Source organism: Amblyomma mixtum, chromosome 3 (genome assembly GCF_055824585.1).
Source record: "Amblyomma mixtum isolate Tamu chromosome 3, ASM5582458v1, whole genome shotgun sequence".
Lineage (NCBI taxonomy): Eukaryota > Metazoa > Arthropoda > Arachnida > Ixodida > Ixodidae > Amblyomma > Amblyomma mixtum.
The window spans coordinates 271,555,102-271,570,158 of record NC_143014.1 but is presented as its reverse complement, the minus strand read 5'-3'; the positions used below and the strand labels follow the sequence as shown (position 1 = coordinate 271,570,158).

Genomic DNA, 15,057 nt, shown 5'->3' with positions numbered 1-15,057 from the left:
GATTCGCTGCGGCGCGTCGTTGCGACCGTCGTCGCAACGACCGAACGCAGCTCGTCGCATGCGTCCAACCTGCTGGATGCCAACGACGAGCCGCATGCGACAAACGCAACGACGGGAAGCAGGAGCCAATGCGAGCGCAGAGAGCGGCAGCGTCATGATGACGTAGAGCGCGATGCTCAGGGCGCTCGGGGCCGAGCCATCCCGTCTGCCGGTGTCATAAAAACGAGCTAAAGCGTGTTCTTGACTTAAATAGTAAACCCTAGGATGAGAAATGTGAAAGAATATGTCATTTTTGAGGATCGCTGACCAATACTGAGCTGCTGCTAAAGGTAACGACTGCGATACAAGCAAACTTCTTTCCACAACCGCTTCGCAGCTGCCGCTGGCCGGCTCGCCTGGCGCCCGCTCGCTTCGCTGCCGAAGGCGTCGCGGAAATTGACCATATTATTACTTTATTGTGAGATCATGCTGTTGACAGTAGAGCGATGTGTGGAGTAGGCCTTTTATTATAGCTCAGGCGACTTCCGAAGCGCCGGCCGCTGCGGCTTCGATACGAAAGAGGCTATAGGCCTAGCGACGACCACGGCAGCCAGGCAGTAGCAGAGCTCGTCGCCCAGAGCGCCCGCGAGCGATGCCGTTGCCGAAAGCTCGCAACATAAGCAGGCATGCTTTGTCGCTGCTCGAGCAGACTTTCTGATAACAAGGCAATCTTGTATTTTCTTGGGATATTTGTACACGATCACAAGCAGCGCTGAGGCACCGCTGCACGGCGGCGAAGTGTGACAGCGGTTGTGGGCGGAGCTTGGGTAGAGCGGCGCAGCGATGCTCACCGCTCCGTGTGTCCCTGCTTGCAGTGGGACGGCAGATCGCACGCGACGATCTTTGCGGCGCGTAGGCGAAGTTGTCGCACATGTGTTCCCTGCTTTGCGCGGACGCACATCATACGCTTCTTTGTGAGTGCTTCGCCGGCGCATTCAAACGTTTTTGTCATTGTTTTCTTACAAATTTTGGTTATTTTCCCGACATATACGCCACACCTTGCAGCCACTCCGCAATCCCGTCTACGGAGAACTCGTCCTACAAATTCGCGCTGCGTGCCGCTTATGCTGTATATCAAGCACTTTCGGGTGTTTTCCCGGAGCGTCGTGGCAAAAAGAAAGCTCGGCAGCACTGCTGCGCGCCTTTCATTATGTCAACGAGATGGAAAAGCCAGAAGGTATCATTCAATTGCTTAACCACTGATAACAGCCCGAAAAGAAGGCAGTTTTTGATGCAGAAACTGCGGTTTGGAAATCCAGTCTCAGCATCCATGGTCGTGTGTTTCGGCTTTGACGACTTCTTTAATGCTTGGACTTGGTGCCATTAGAACTTTGCTTGCTTTTAATTGAACGAATACGGTGTTAATCGTGGCTGGTCGTTGTAATTGCTGCCACAATGCAATTGTAACCCAAGCTGCAATTAAAGCTCCGGAATTATATTTTTTCACTCTGCGTTTTATAATTTCGCATTTGTGTCTGTTCGTTCTAAACACTTGTGTTTCACAATCCGTGGAATGAAGCCTCAAAGAGAAATGACCACAGCGGCGAGATGCCAGCGCATTTGCGAAAGTATGAACCAGCGGGCAAGAAAAAAAAAAGTAAACAGGGGAGGCAGGTCTAATTAAGGCGCCTCCAAGGGGTAGGCTTACCCGCTAGACCCTATCGGTAAATTGCGCTGCATCCGTTTCACGCCTGGGAATCGGATTACCGGCAAGTGAAAGCAGGAACAGGAGCCCGCGTCTACTACCCGCGTCGTCGCGCCCAACGGTCGCGCCTCCGAGGGTGCGCACCGACTCGATGGTATCGAGTTCACGACGGAACGTATAGACTTCATCAGGTGTGTACCGGAGTCCCGGAACGCTCGGCCGTTCCTCTGCAGAGCAAATGAAACGAACTTTTACAGCAGGTACTGCTTTTCACGGTCGGTGCTTGCGCTGAAGCGAAGCTGCATAAAAATAAAAGCAAGGAACGAGAACACTGTCAACACAGCACTTGCGCGCAATCAATTGTTCCGCAGCACACCACTCCGGCGCTGTAAACAAGTCTGTTCATTAAAACGTACTGAGTACAAGGATGTTGCTTGGTCGACTTAAGTGATGGCCATGCGTAAATGCTACTGGGATTAAGCTGGCTGAATTGAAATTCAAGCAGACGACGGACGAAAGCGAAACAGTCGCGAACCGTTTTAGCTTTCAGCGTTATGCTATGATTTCGCAAAGCCTTGCTTGCCTGTAACAGTGCAGCAGTAAACCCTAGATTTGGTTCCATTTTTCTGACCTTCCCGCCGTATAGCAACTCAGCGCTGGCGGTGCTGACGTCGCTAAAAACGTCGTAGAGGAAGACGACGATCATGTGCGGTTCCGCTTGCACGGCGGATGTTTGCAGATACAGGTCGATGGTCTCCAGTTTGAGATCGGTTCGGTGCTTTACGCCGACTAATACAAAGAGACTAGGCCCTCACCTTCAATGAGAAAGCGTGAATTATTCGTGCAATTAAGGAAACTTAATGATAAGCCTAAGCTGGTCACACAAGGAGTCCCCTTTACGGTTGCTATCTATTCTCGACTGCGGCGTTGCCTGTAGTTTGTGAAAATCGCCATAGCATAAACCGCGTCACTCGCTAGAGATTACTCGGCCGTATTGACAACAGGTAGCACTATTTTGAGGGCCCTAACAGCGACGTCATAAAGGCGTCGGTCGCGATGTTTATTGGTTTGGCGCAAAGGGAAAGCCATATATTTCTCAGAGTACGCAGTTGGTAAGGGGTGAATAATTCTATAGCGCTCCAAGAGAGAACCGTCATCAGTCAACCGCATCCATCGACGCGTCCTCGGCTACAATAGTGCGGCTGCCGGTCGATGAAAAACCAGCAAGAGTTTTCAGGACGTGCTACGTGGTTGGGAGCAAAGAAACGCTCTGTCGATCGACAACGGCACGTTTGTGCGTCACAAAAAGACCGGGCGACTGCCGGCCTAAACACGCATGTGGCCTGGCCGATTCATGCAGTGCACAACCTATTCCCAACCACCATTGAACTTGTCAGGCCGGTACTACAAATCATTTCTCGCTGACAGGTACACATGACGATAAGATGGGCTAGATATTCTTTGTAGTTCTGAAAATGTATCCCGAAGCTTGAGAGTTATGGCGTTGGAATCCTCTTTTATTTTTAATATTAATAGTTATGACTTGCTGCTGTGACACGTTGGTTTTTTTTTTTTTTTGTTGCTGTTACGTCACCTGGCAAGGATCCGACTACAACTTTCGTCTACAGAAAAGAGCGTTCCTAGTTTGCCGTTGGATCGGGTCGATAATCTTGTCGCTGGCTACAATAGCGGCGATGAGGAAGCGCTCGTGTTGTCCAAGTCTCTTCTCTGTCCGTGTTTTTTTAGCGCTTGTACGTGTCTGCTATGAACCAACTAGCCCAAAGGTCTGGGCTCATGAGGAAACAGCCCTGTTGTGCTAGGCATTTCTACTACCGCGATTTGTTCGTTGACGACCAAATTTATGAATGCGACTGTTTCCTTTTTATCTGAGTTTTCACAAAAATCAAGATAAGTGGCCTATTTTTTTACCTTCCTAGAGGCAAATTTTGAAGCCAGGGATATCAAGACAGAGGATAAGAAATGTGCGCCACTGGAGTCTGCGCTCGCGAAGAAGTCAATTAGCGTTCTTTCTAGAAAGTGCGCTCCATTAAAAGTGATTCAGATTAATTATCAGGAAGGAGTTTGGTTCTTTAATAACCACATTGTGCCGCAGTGAGGCAGCGCTCCAATTATTTCCTAGATATCAGGGCGCAAAAGTCTGCGTATGCGCAGGTATGAATTCTCAAGCTTGCGGATGAGCATAACATCGGCTTCGCATGTCGCATCGCTTGTGGCATCTTGAACTACGCTATTCAACATATGCTGCTCACGAACTGCGCTGACACTCGCCTAAGCTGAGACTGCTGCCGCGAACGCAGAGGCAGCCGCAAGGGAAGTGAGCGCCATGACACAGCCTCTTGGCGAGGCAGCGCTGTAAGCTTTAGTTGTACAACCGCGCCGCAATCATTACCGCACTTGAGCTCAGATGATTTGGTGACTGCGCGCTCTGCACAAACCTTGCTCAAATGAATGCCCGAATAAGAGAGAGAGCAAAACTGGAAGGGACACTTAAGCTCCTCCTTAAGGGTACGACGCGATAGCGTTGCTGGGCCCATATATGCGGAATTCGCCATTCTCGACTTCACATTCGTAGATCCCTGGGAGTCCTCATGCCACTCCTGGCGCAGTGGTGCAGAGGGTAAGCGATGCACGTGCGATGCAAGTGATGCCACCAATGAGGCTTGTGCTACCCACGTTGCTCTTCCCGAGCAACCTCTCGCGATCAATCATTAATCTAACTGCCGCCTGCCAGGATGTTCAGTATGATCACAATCCGGTGGGCAGGTTGCGATGAGCCACAAGGTCACGCGACCTAAGCGTCCTACCTAGGTTGCTTCTCCGGGAATTTTTCACTAACAGCACCGACGACGACGACAACACCGGATTCTATGCAGAATGGGAGCCTTAACGCTATATATTGTTAATACTCTCGTACGTGCAAGATGGGTAGATTCCCTCTGAAAGGCCGCTCGCAATCGTTGTTTCGGACCGGTCGTAGGTATGACCCTCACCAGAAAACAGGAAGGCTCTTCACAATCTCCCAAAAATAGCCCATAGGGACATTTGGAATCACCCCAGGGGAAGCTCATTTTGCCCGAATACATCCGAAAACGTTCCCGCAACAAGTAGTGTCGAAAGCGTTGTGCGCCCTAGGAAAGGCCCCCAAAGATAATTCGTAATTTTTCGGATGTGGTCTGACACACTTTGTTCTTTTCTGTTGTACAGCATTAGGAGGGCTGTAAAGACGAGAACTGTCCGGCGTCGGCGTCTGTGTGAAGCCTTTACCAGCAAGGTGGTGTTTAGGGAGATTTGACTCTCTCTACCTGCCACCTGTCAACCGTTTTCCTAATCTCTTGCCCTTCTCCTCTGCCCCCTCTCCACCTCTAGGTGAGAAGAGGGAGACGCAGCGTGCGAAGAATGACTCAGCAAAAGTGAAAATGACCAAGAACAAAATGACTCGGACAACAGCAGGCCTACGTGCAAAATATACAGATGTGCAAAATTGAAGCTTGCGGGAGCTGTCCTAGAAGCCTTACGGTTAGCTGTGCTTGAAACAGCCACCTGCCAGTGCAGTGGTGCATCATTTAGCCGCTGCGCCACTGCACTGGTAGAGGTACGAGGACTCCAGGCAATTTATGAATGCGAAACATTTTGCCTATTTGCACTGTCGAATTCAAAGGGAATCGGAATCGGAAAGGGGAGAACTGAAATAGGATCAGAACTGGAATTGACTGCTGAGGGAAAGAAGCATACTACTGCATTTCCTCTGCATGAATTACATTGAATTACTCTGCATGAATTACATTCTAAGGACTACGACACTATTTTGTAAACAAGAGCAAACGCTTGCAAAGAGAAACTTGGGAGGCCAAAACAAAAGAGACGGGATCGGCGTACGCTGCAAATAAGCGGCTTCAGGTCATCGATATTATACAAGTTGAACCCCGCCTCCCGTAGAGACTCGCACGAGTCTCGGTGCAAGCTTCATCGAGGTGTATCAAAACAGAATAAGAAAACTTATTTCAGTTCTCCTCTGCGACAGTGAAAGTACTTATTAGATCTGATCTTACCGCTCTAGCTCATTAATCAGCCAAAGCTAATTAATGAGCTTTTAATGCTAATCTGCTAATGCTAATGAGATATCAATGGTAATTTATTGCTCATTAATGCTAATCAGCTTTAGCTGATTAACAATTAGTAGCCGAGAGGCCTGGAGGGGCAGTCCCCTTCTGACGTTTCACAGGCGACTGCCCGGCTGAGCATTTAACCATTAAACAGGCCCGTTTTTGCGTCTGTACGCTCATGTGCATACTCGGCCTTTTTCCGCTTGGAGTGTTCGTCTTGATCACTTTCCCGGAGCAGTTCACGGACTCCAGGGCCCGCTTGCACCAAGCGAATAGTATAGTTCCCAGTGTTGTCTTATTCGCGGGATAAACCCTCTCTTGGTTATGAGGAAAGCAACAGGTTTTGAGGAAAGCGACGACTCAAAAACTATTGTGAGACATTCCAGCGGCTAAAAAGACACGGACGAAGGGAGACGAGACCTTCTCGTCTACCTTCGACCGTGTCTTTTTAGCCGCTGGAATGCCTCACAATAGTACTAGCAATCAACTAGCCCAGCTTTCTACGCTTAATGACTCAAAAACAGGTTTTTGCGCCGGGGCGGCAGGATTCGCTAGCATTTTCGCTTGCATGTGAAACAGGGTTTACGCGCAACGCATTACATGGCTGCCGTTGTACCCCCTAAATTTCTTCTAGTAGATAGCTTGTACAAAGCTAATACACCTTTCGCTGTAAAAATGTGCCTTAGGCAACATACCTTCACGGCGTTGCTAACGGAAACCCAGGGATGAAAGAGAAAACTGTGACCGGGAATTCCATACACGCTCCAGCGCATAGCTATGAGACTGCGACACTTGATGGGAGTACCGTTCCTGCCACCCCTTGCTTGTCATCTGTTTTGGTCTCGGCCTTAGTGAAAGAGACTTACTTGGCGGGTTGCCACTACTACCGCCTCCTTCTCTCGCTATCCGCCGCATAGGCTCCAGACGACTTCGTGGGCAGCTTTTCTGACCATTTCAAACGTGTGCTCGAGTGCACCCGGGCGTTAGCTGTGAAATCAGCCCTGTGAGAAGGCGCACAGCCCAAGATCCGCAAAGCATGACCATCTTCATGCGAAAGGGGAAGCCAATTGAGAATGCAAATGGAGGCACGCTGTCGTCGACAGCGCACTCTCAGCGGTCAGTGCCACTGTTCCAGTCATGAAGCGATACGAATCCATTCGCAGCTGTGTTGAGGTTTTAGGCTTATTTGCTTCTTATAGCTTAAATTATCCGCGGCATCTAGATTTGCAAAACTTGTTTACATGCGATTTTTGCCTATCCTGACCTCACTATCAAGTCGCCGACGCGCTTCAGTCGCCGACCTTCCACATGGCACTGCGTAAAACGCTTTGCAGTTTCCAGTGCGGTTTCTGCAGTTTGGCGCACTGACGACTGCGCTACCACTGGAAAACATCAAACCTGACGTCACAGGTGTGCGCGGAAAATGTATGAAATGTAGCCGACAGCGCGGGCTCACATGATGCGTCGAGCTGACAAGGGTTCACTCGGCACTGCGCCTGTGAAGTCAGCTTCTCCGCAGAGTGTTGAATACTTGACGTCACGAAAATCATGTGATCGCCTCTCGGCGAATGGCGTTCGGAGCGGCGAGTGAAAACAGACGCGCAACTCTGCTCCCTGCGGGAGCATATACAGGAACACTAGGGTACGCCACAAATGTCCGAAATATTTATGCTACAAAGAGTTTGGCTGTTTATGCGTACAATTTTGTTTTCAATCCAGGGAACATAAAAAATACATCTGATCAGGGTGTGGTAAGATTGCAGATGGGAATGAACGACAGAACGTGTAATGCTCTTTCCCTCCTTTGCCCATGCCTGTCATCAATGTTACATCCGTAGTGAGTCGGTAGCACTTCGCTGCTGCAACTTGCTTTTAACTACCAGCACACCAAAATCCATTTTCGCCTCCCATGCTATCTTCATAGAACGTCTTACGTTTATTGTCAGTCAGTACAATAGAATACGAAGATGAGGTTTCACTAATTTTTTTGATAATCTCCAGCCACTCGGCACCAAGCGCGTTTTGCCCAGTTGCCATTGATTCAATGCTGGCGGTTTCATTCATACCCAAGAATTCTGGACAAAATCATTTTTTAGCTGGAAACAGTTTATGAACGCAGTTTGTTCATATAATGTAATTGAGTATGATAATTTAATATATCTGCCGACCACCCCAAGGCAGTCTTGAATTTTTTGTTTTTGTTTTTTTTGCGTTCTTGCTATCTTTAAAAGCTTTCCGCATTGGTTTTTATGGCAGTGTTAACTGCTCGGTGCGGTCGATGGAAACACCTTAAAGGAAATATTTTGTTACACATCAGAATAATGGACCATGACCTTCAATATTTCCATGAGAGGATCTTACAATTTTTGAATATTCAAAATTTTTGGCCGGAGAATGTTGGGCATGTATTCCCCCAAAGCACTTCACAACGATTTCTTTGCCAGGCCTAGGTCGTGAGAACAGAGAGCTCGGGTGGAGCGAAGTTTGAACAATGTTGAGAGGCCATATCATCTCATTATAGTACCAGCATATCTGATAATAGTCATTTTTACAGGTTGTATCAAAGCTATTTATCTCAGCGACGAGGAAGAAGTAGCTGGCGTCGCTAAGTGATCCCATTAATTTAAAATAGCTCTACGTAATTTCAACGCCAACAATTTTACTCACTCGAGTAATAGATGACAATGTCTCGACGAATAAGTCACAGGTTTAAAGTATCGGCAACATATTAAAGGTTGCGTTTTGCATGGATGACCTCGGAAGCCTGGGCTCGCTGTACAGTCGGGGACAAAAGTCTCCGGACCACGCGTTCCTCTGACAAAGCCGATAGCTCTGCTATTTTTCGGCGGCTGGAGACCACACTTGTGGAGGTAAAAGTTAAATTTTTGTTCTTTCATCTCCATAAGTCCAGTCTCCAGCCGCTGTCTGAGAGTAGAGCTATAAGCTTCGTTTGAGGAACACGTGATCCGGGGACTTTTGTCCCCGACTGTACGTTCAGTGATGCCTTAGCAGCTTTAGGAAGCGAGGGATAATAGGGAAAGGTTGGAGTGCGCTGTCGAAAGGCGTCTAGGATGAGCACGGAGCTTTCGAAAGTCGGTAAAGCCGAACAAGTATCGCCAGTGCTGATGAGAGCGCACTTAATTCTTCCGAGGATCCATGCGTGTTCTCAGGATATGTAGACTATTTTGCAGACCGTAGTATCCGGGCTGCTCTGGTCTTGCAGTGGGGAGCCATCTACTTCTTAATCCTCCTTTGTGTTTGGCCAGGTGTGAGCTGACGGATCTGCTCGTAGTTGGGCTTTTCTGATTACTCGATGATCATTATCATGGTCTTCGTCGTCAGCTAGGCTACGTTCAGTCCACGACAAAGTCCTCTCCGGGTGATCGCCACTTACCTACTTAGCCCTGCCGCACGAAGAAATGCGACGTTTTTTTTCCCCCACAAAACCCAAAGAAGGCATCAGGTGCGCAGGAAGTTCGCTAGAAATGCAACGCCCACTGATGACGCATTGCAGTCCTTGTGACACCCTATTCAAACTGCCTGCGTTTTTGTGCCACTGCATATATACCTCCTTATGCTTCGTCGCTTGGTGCAACAAAAGGAATATACAGCATGTCCATCGTCAAATAGAGAGCAGCCATTTTTAAGAGCGAGGAAGTAAAATAAATTGCATCCCGCAGTACAATAAAGCAGGCAGTCTGAACTGTGGCCGCAGTAGCCATTGCAACATGTCACCATCGGACGTTGCGTTTGCGCTGAACTTCCTGCGGGCCATATGGCCAGAGTTCTACTTCTGTAGAGAAAAAAGCACCAGATTATGATCGAGCTGCAAAGCTTTATTTAGCCAACTACTTGCTGTTCGTTTCAAACACTGATGTGGAATCTACTGCCCGTGGCTACGAACTCGCCACTGGCACTAATTACCACCAGAATGCGCTAATTAAAAAAAAAATAATTCGCAAACTGTTGTAATATAGCTGAGTAGACAGCATAATTTTTAAAACGACTGATCCCTCCGTGACTGACACTTTGTTCCTGAGATTTTAAGTCTCTTGCGATCGCCCTATTTTTAGGATCGTTTGAAATGGAAATACCCGGCGTGAAGGCTAAACGTAGGAGCTTGGTAAATACTGTGCATTGCACTTTGGCCTGACTAACGACGGCCGCGATGGCGTAGTAGAAACGCATCCGCCTCGCGCCCAGGAGGCCTGTGGTTCGAGCCCTGGTGGCGCTTCATTATTTTACTGGTATAAAAAGAAACGGTGCTCATGAAATCGAACGACCATGCTTCGAGAGCTGCATGATCTCGGCGTAGCGAACCGAGGACTAGTGAGGCTATGCTATGCCAGATTCATCTGCATTGGAAAGGCCCAATGGGGGAATAACGACAGCGCGGCCATGTGTAGAACTGGAGTTTCCAGCCCTGGTGTAGTGCTTGGCCACATCCTCCCACATGAATCTATCAATTAATTTGAGCTGCTTTCAACAGGGTTTCTAGAATTTGAAGATGGGAAAAATAACGTAATCGTGAATAACTTCTTTTGTGAATGCGAGAACAGGAAAAGGACATAAAAGTGTCCAAATTGAAAGAAGAAAACAAATGGATGTCATATACTGCTTCCGCCCTGGCATCGGAGAGGCTGCGGAGGGGCTGGGCAAATTGAGGTTTAGCGACAGTAGATGAGCGAGTCAGTTCTGCAATTACCTAATAATAAAAATGAAAGGGCAAAGTAGTCAATAAGAAGAACATCATCGAGTTAGCCATAAAACTAAAAATTGAGTCCACAATATCGGTCAAGAAGAGATATTCTGCTTCAACTGAATTAAAAAGTCGTAGGGCGGTAGACTTGAGACCGCATGCGTTCATTCTTCAATTGGAGGGCACATTTACGCTGCTTTAAGGGTATGACGCGATAGCTTTAGTGGGTTAATGCCCATATATGCAGAATTGGTCAATCTCTGCTTAATATTCATAGATCGCGACGAGTTCGCATACCACTACTAGCGCAGCAGCACAGTGGTTAAGCGATGCGCCACTGCACTGGCAGGCGGCTGTTTCTATCACAGCCACCGGCAGGGATTGTGCTACGCATGTTGATCTTCCCGAGAACCAATAATTCGGACGCGCCGCGCTCCACCGATTTTACCACAGCTTACCTGAGTAATCCGGCTAAGTTCGGGTTAGTTTGGAGCACAAGACAAGAAAGGAACAGGATAAGATAAGATTCTTGCTCGGGATTGGTGCGCCTGGAGTAGTGCTATCGCATTAATAATCTTATCATGGGAAGCGATAAAATACTAGTGTGTGCTATAGAGTTAGGAAATAGGGCCGCTATACCGGAGAACGGCGAGTCTGCCGGGCTACAAAGCATCTCATTAAGAAATGACACATGATGACAGTCTGAAACCCGTAGAGAAGATAAAACTAGGTCAACTGGCAAAGCAATCACTAAGCATAGAGGAAGCGACATAAAGAAGTATATAGGGAGTATTGTGCAAGCTCTGAGGTACGTACGGGGCCCAAAAGCAAAGAATAGAAAATTGGGCAGGAGCAGAAATCAGAGCAACGCAAGAAGACACAAGTATGAATGTCTGCCGTTACAATTACATAGTCGAAGTAATCGAGATGTTCTAGGCGGATTTGTATAGTAGCTGATATAGTTATGAATTTAATGATAGAAGCAGAATGGCCGAAGAAATGAAGATCCACCGGTTATTGGAGGGGGAGGTAAAGGGAGTCATATAATCAATGCGAAGCCGAAAAGCGACGAGTGAAGATCATATGTAACTTCAGATATGTTAAAAGGCGATAAAAACTTGCTACCCTTTATGCGCCAGGGGCTTGAGTGTACGGGAAGCATGGAAGAATGCCAACGTTATAGTAGTTCATGAGGAAGAGAATGTTAAAGAGGAGGAAACTTATGAACCTAGCTACCTTACTGCACATTCCTTACAGAGTGCTCACTCCAATATTAGCTAAAAGAATTAGGGCAACAGCGGACTGAAGTCATCCAAGGGAAGAAGGCAGTTTTTGAAAGGAATTGCACCGCAAAAGACTACATATCCACCATCTATCGCGCTACAGAGAACTGTGCAGATTATAACTGGCCTCCGCATACACCCGTGATATATAGTATCAACAGAAGACTTGATTCAGTAAAAACATCAGTAGCCGCGGAGTCATTGCGTAGCCATTGTATGGAAGAGGTATATGCAAATGTACCACTAAATATCTGTAAACTCTGAACAGCGACCAGTGTGCTCCATAGGAAGGGTGAATCACGAACAGAGCTAGACACGATCTCTCCGTCCGTATTCAGCGTATGCTTACATGTATTCAGAGAAACGAACAGACAAGAGGTGAGCATACTACAGAACATCTTTGTAACTTATGATATCTTTATGAGATTCCCTTCTAAGTAATTCGGGGGAGAGCCTGCGGCGCTTGACTGCGAACCTAAGGACTGAAAGCTGAAACGCGGGAATGGGAAATGTGATTAAGAACAGTAAAATGATCTTCAAGAGTCTAGGAAGAATCCCAAGTGTTAACGACAAGCAGGAAGGTGTTGGAAGCTGTAAGGGTGTCAGGGTGTCAGGGAAAGTCGGGACCACGGAGCCGGACCGTAAGGAGGAAGTAGCTAGGAGAACGGGAATGGGTTAAAGCGCATTTGGGAGATACTCAGAAGCTAGAAACAGCGGCTTACCAATATCTATCAATATCAAAGTATACAGTAGTGATATTTGCTAACCCTCACCTGTTGCGGAGAAACAGAGAAGGTAACGAAACGATGAGTTTAATTTGGTGAAAACGCAGCGAGCTATGGAATGGAAAACGATAGATGTAACGCGAAGAGATAGGAAGAGAAAAGGGTGTGGTAGTGAACGAACGCGAGTTGAAGATATCCAGCTGAAATTGGGAAGAAATCGGTATAGGCAGGGAATGCAGTTCGAGGAAAAGATAACCGGTGGTCCCCCAGGGTACGTCTTAAAAAAAACGCATGAAATGGTACACAGGACAATAGAAATAGACACGGCAACGTGTATCGTTTCATTCACTTTTTTAAGGGACGATGATAATTAATGTTCAGGGTGCAAAGGCGCACATATGGCCAGAGACGAACATGACACATAGTATTTTAGCGCTTTGGCACTTTTACTTGCCATTCCGAACGTTTATCTCTTGTGAGTTTGTTGGTTTGTTTGAAGCCCGCTTTGTGCTAGGCTGCCCACCTGCTCACCCCGCCAGGTGGCAGTTTAATTAATGACTGATCGTGAAAGGTTGCTTGGGAAGTCTAGCCTGGGTCTCACATGCCCGACCGGTGGCAGCACCTGCCATCGCAGGGCAGTGGCGCATCCCTTAACCGCTGCACCACTGTGCCAGGAGTGGTATGAGGACTTCTGGGGATCTATGCATGTAAAATAGAAAGTGACCAATTCTGTATAACTGGCCATTGCGCCCATTGCAGCTATTGGAACACCGGAACCGAAGTGAAAACCGAAGTGCTCGCGCACCTAATTCGCATTTGACCTGACTATAGAAATGAGACCGTAATTTTTCTCCTTTTCAGACAAGGTGGGGACAACGATCCGTATCGCAAGAATTTGTATCTTGTACCTTGTACCGTATCTTGTACCTTGTACCCTAGTAAATCTTGTGCCCGTTGTATCACCAGTGGGTACGCGGTGGCGCTGGAGTTCGAGCCATAGGCTGGTGCGAGGCTGCTGCTCAAATCACCTGGCCACCGCTGCTGCGCATGTTTTTTTTTTTTTCAAGAAGTCATCAACCAACTCGCCCACCAGTCGATTCTTGTGAACTCCCTTACGGTAACGGACTGGATTCGAAGGGAAGACAGCTAGAGGAGAGGGCGGCTTAGAGTCGAGTGGGTGGATAGGATTAGTCCAGGGATGCGGCAGCTGGCTCAGGACAGAGCCATTTGAAGGCTATTGGGAGAGTGCTTTGGCTTGCAGTGTATATAATTAGGCCGATGAAGCTGAATCTCTCTTTTGCTCAGCGAAGGCTTAGGTTGCTAGGGAACCGGCAATGAAACGCTTTTTACCTTGACCTCCTTTCGAAATATTGTGAGAATCGAAACGAAGTTAAGACAACGGTAAAGGGAAGTGCTTGATGCAAACGAACCATAACTCATGCGAAGACTGCTGTTAACGGATCAGTGGGTTTGTCGTCCTCGGTTACATTAATAATATTATATGTATTGTAGTTACGGTTGTTTTGCTTCCAGAGTATTATCCTAGAGGAATATTGGAGATACGTCTAGTACATTCGGAGGTTGTATTCTTTTTACTTTGGAGTTTGCTTAATATTGTCGAGATCTGAATGCGAGAAAAATATGGTGATATTTCTCTGTTGTTCTATTTTCAGACGGTGAGGCGCCCTACTCCCCGTGGCCGCTCTCCGTCATGCCGCCAGCCCAAGAAATAAAGAAAGGACGGGCACACTTAAATATGTCTTGTATTTGTGACCTCAGTTCTTAGTTGCTTGCTGAGAGGGACATGCATATGAGCTTCAGTACAAGTCATGTGTCCTTTTCAAGGGTTTTCTACAAGTTTCGCTATATGGAGGTACGGTCATGGAAAACAGATTGCGGGATGCAGGTTCATTGGAAAAAAATTCTTCCGGTGCTGTCGGGCAAAGCAAGTCAATGAAAAGAACTGGAGCATGAGGGCCCTTGCGTGCTCCATCTTCTGAAAACATACCGGCTGACTGATTATCAAGACCACGCAGAAATAAAGTTTTTTCCGCGTATCCCCATCCCCTATCCTTTTCTCCATGACTGCACATGTCAACCAACATAGCTACTTGCATGATTTTGTCCCGCGTAATGTGGCGATAGAGTGGTTAAGAAATGCGGAGAATATAACCGAACCCTATACATACCCTCCGTTGATTACGAAAACGCATTTGACTCAGTCAAAACCTCAGCAGTCACGCAGGCATTACGAATCAGGGTGTAGATGAGCCTTTGAAAAAATACTGGAATACATTTATAACAGCTGCACAGCGACCAAAGTCCTCCACAAAGTCGCCAATAAAATTCCAATACGGAAGAGTGTTAGGAGTGTTAGACATTGAGGCACGATCTCTCCAAATCTATTCACTGCCTGGCTGCAGGAGGTATCCAGGGCCTGGATTGGGAACAGTTGGGGATAAGGGTTAATGGAGAATACGTTAGTAAACTTAGATTCGCTGATCATATTGCCTTGCTAAGTCACTCAGAAGACGAACTGCAA

General features: G+C 47.4%; 1 protein-coding gene across 2 annotated transcripts in view; it reads left to right on the top strand.

The window, feature by feature from the left end:
• LOC149354757 (uncharacterized) overlaps window positions 1–14,269 on the top strand; it is a 76,539-nt gene extending 62,270 nt beyond the window's left edge. For both annotated transcript variants that reach the window (XM_089577548.1, XM_089577549.1), the window contains one exon: window positions 14,189–14,269. The gene's annotated coding sequence lies outside the window, so the exon portion shown is untranslated. The remainder of the gene's footprint in view (window positions 1–14,188) is intronic.
• Window positions 14,270–15,057: the final 788 nt, after the last annotated feature.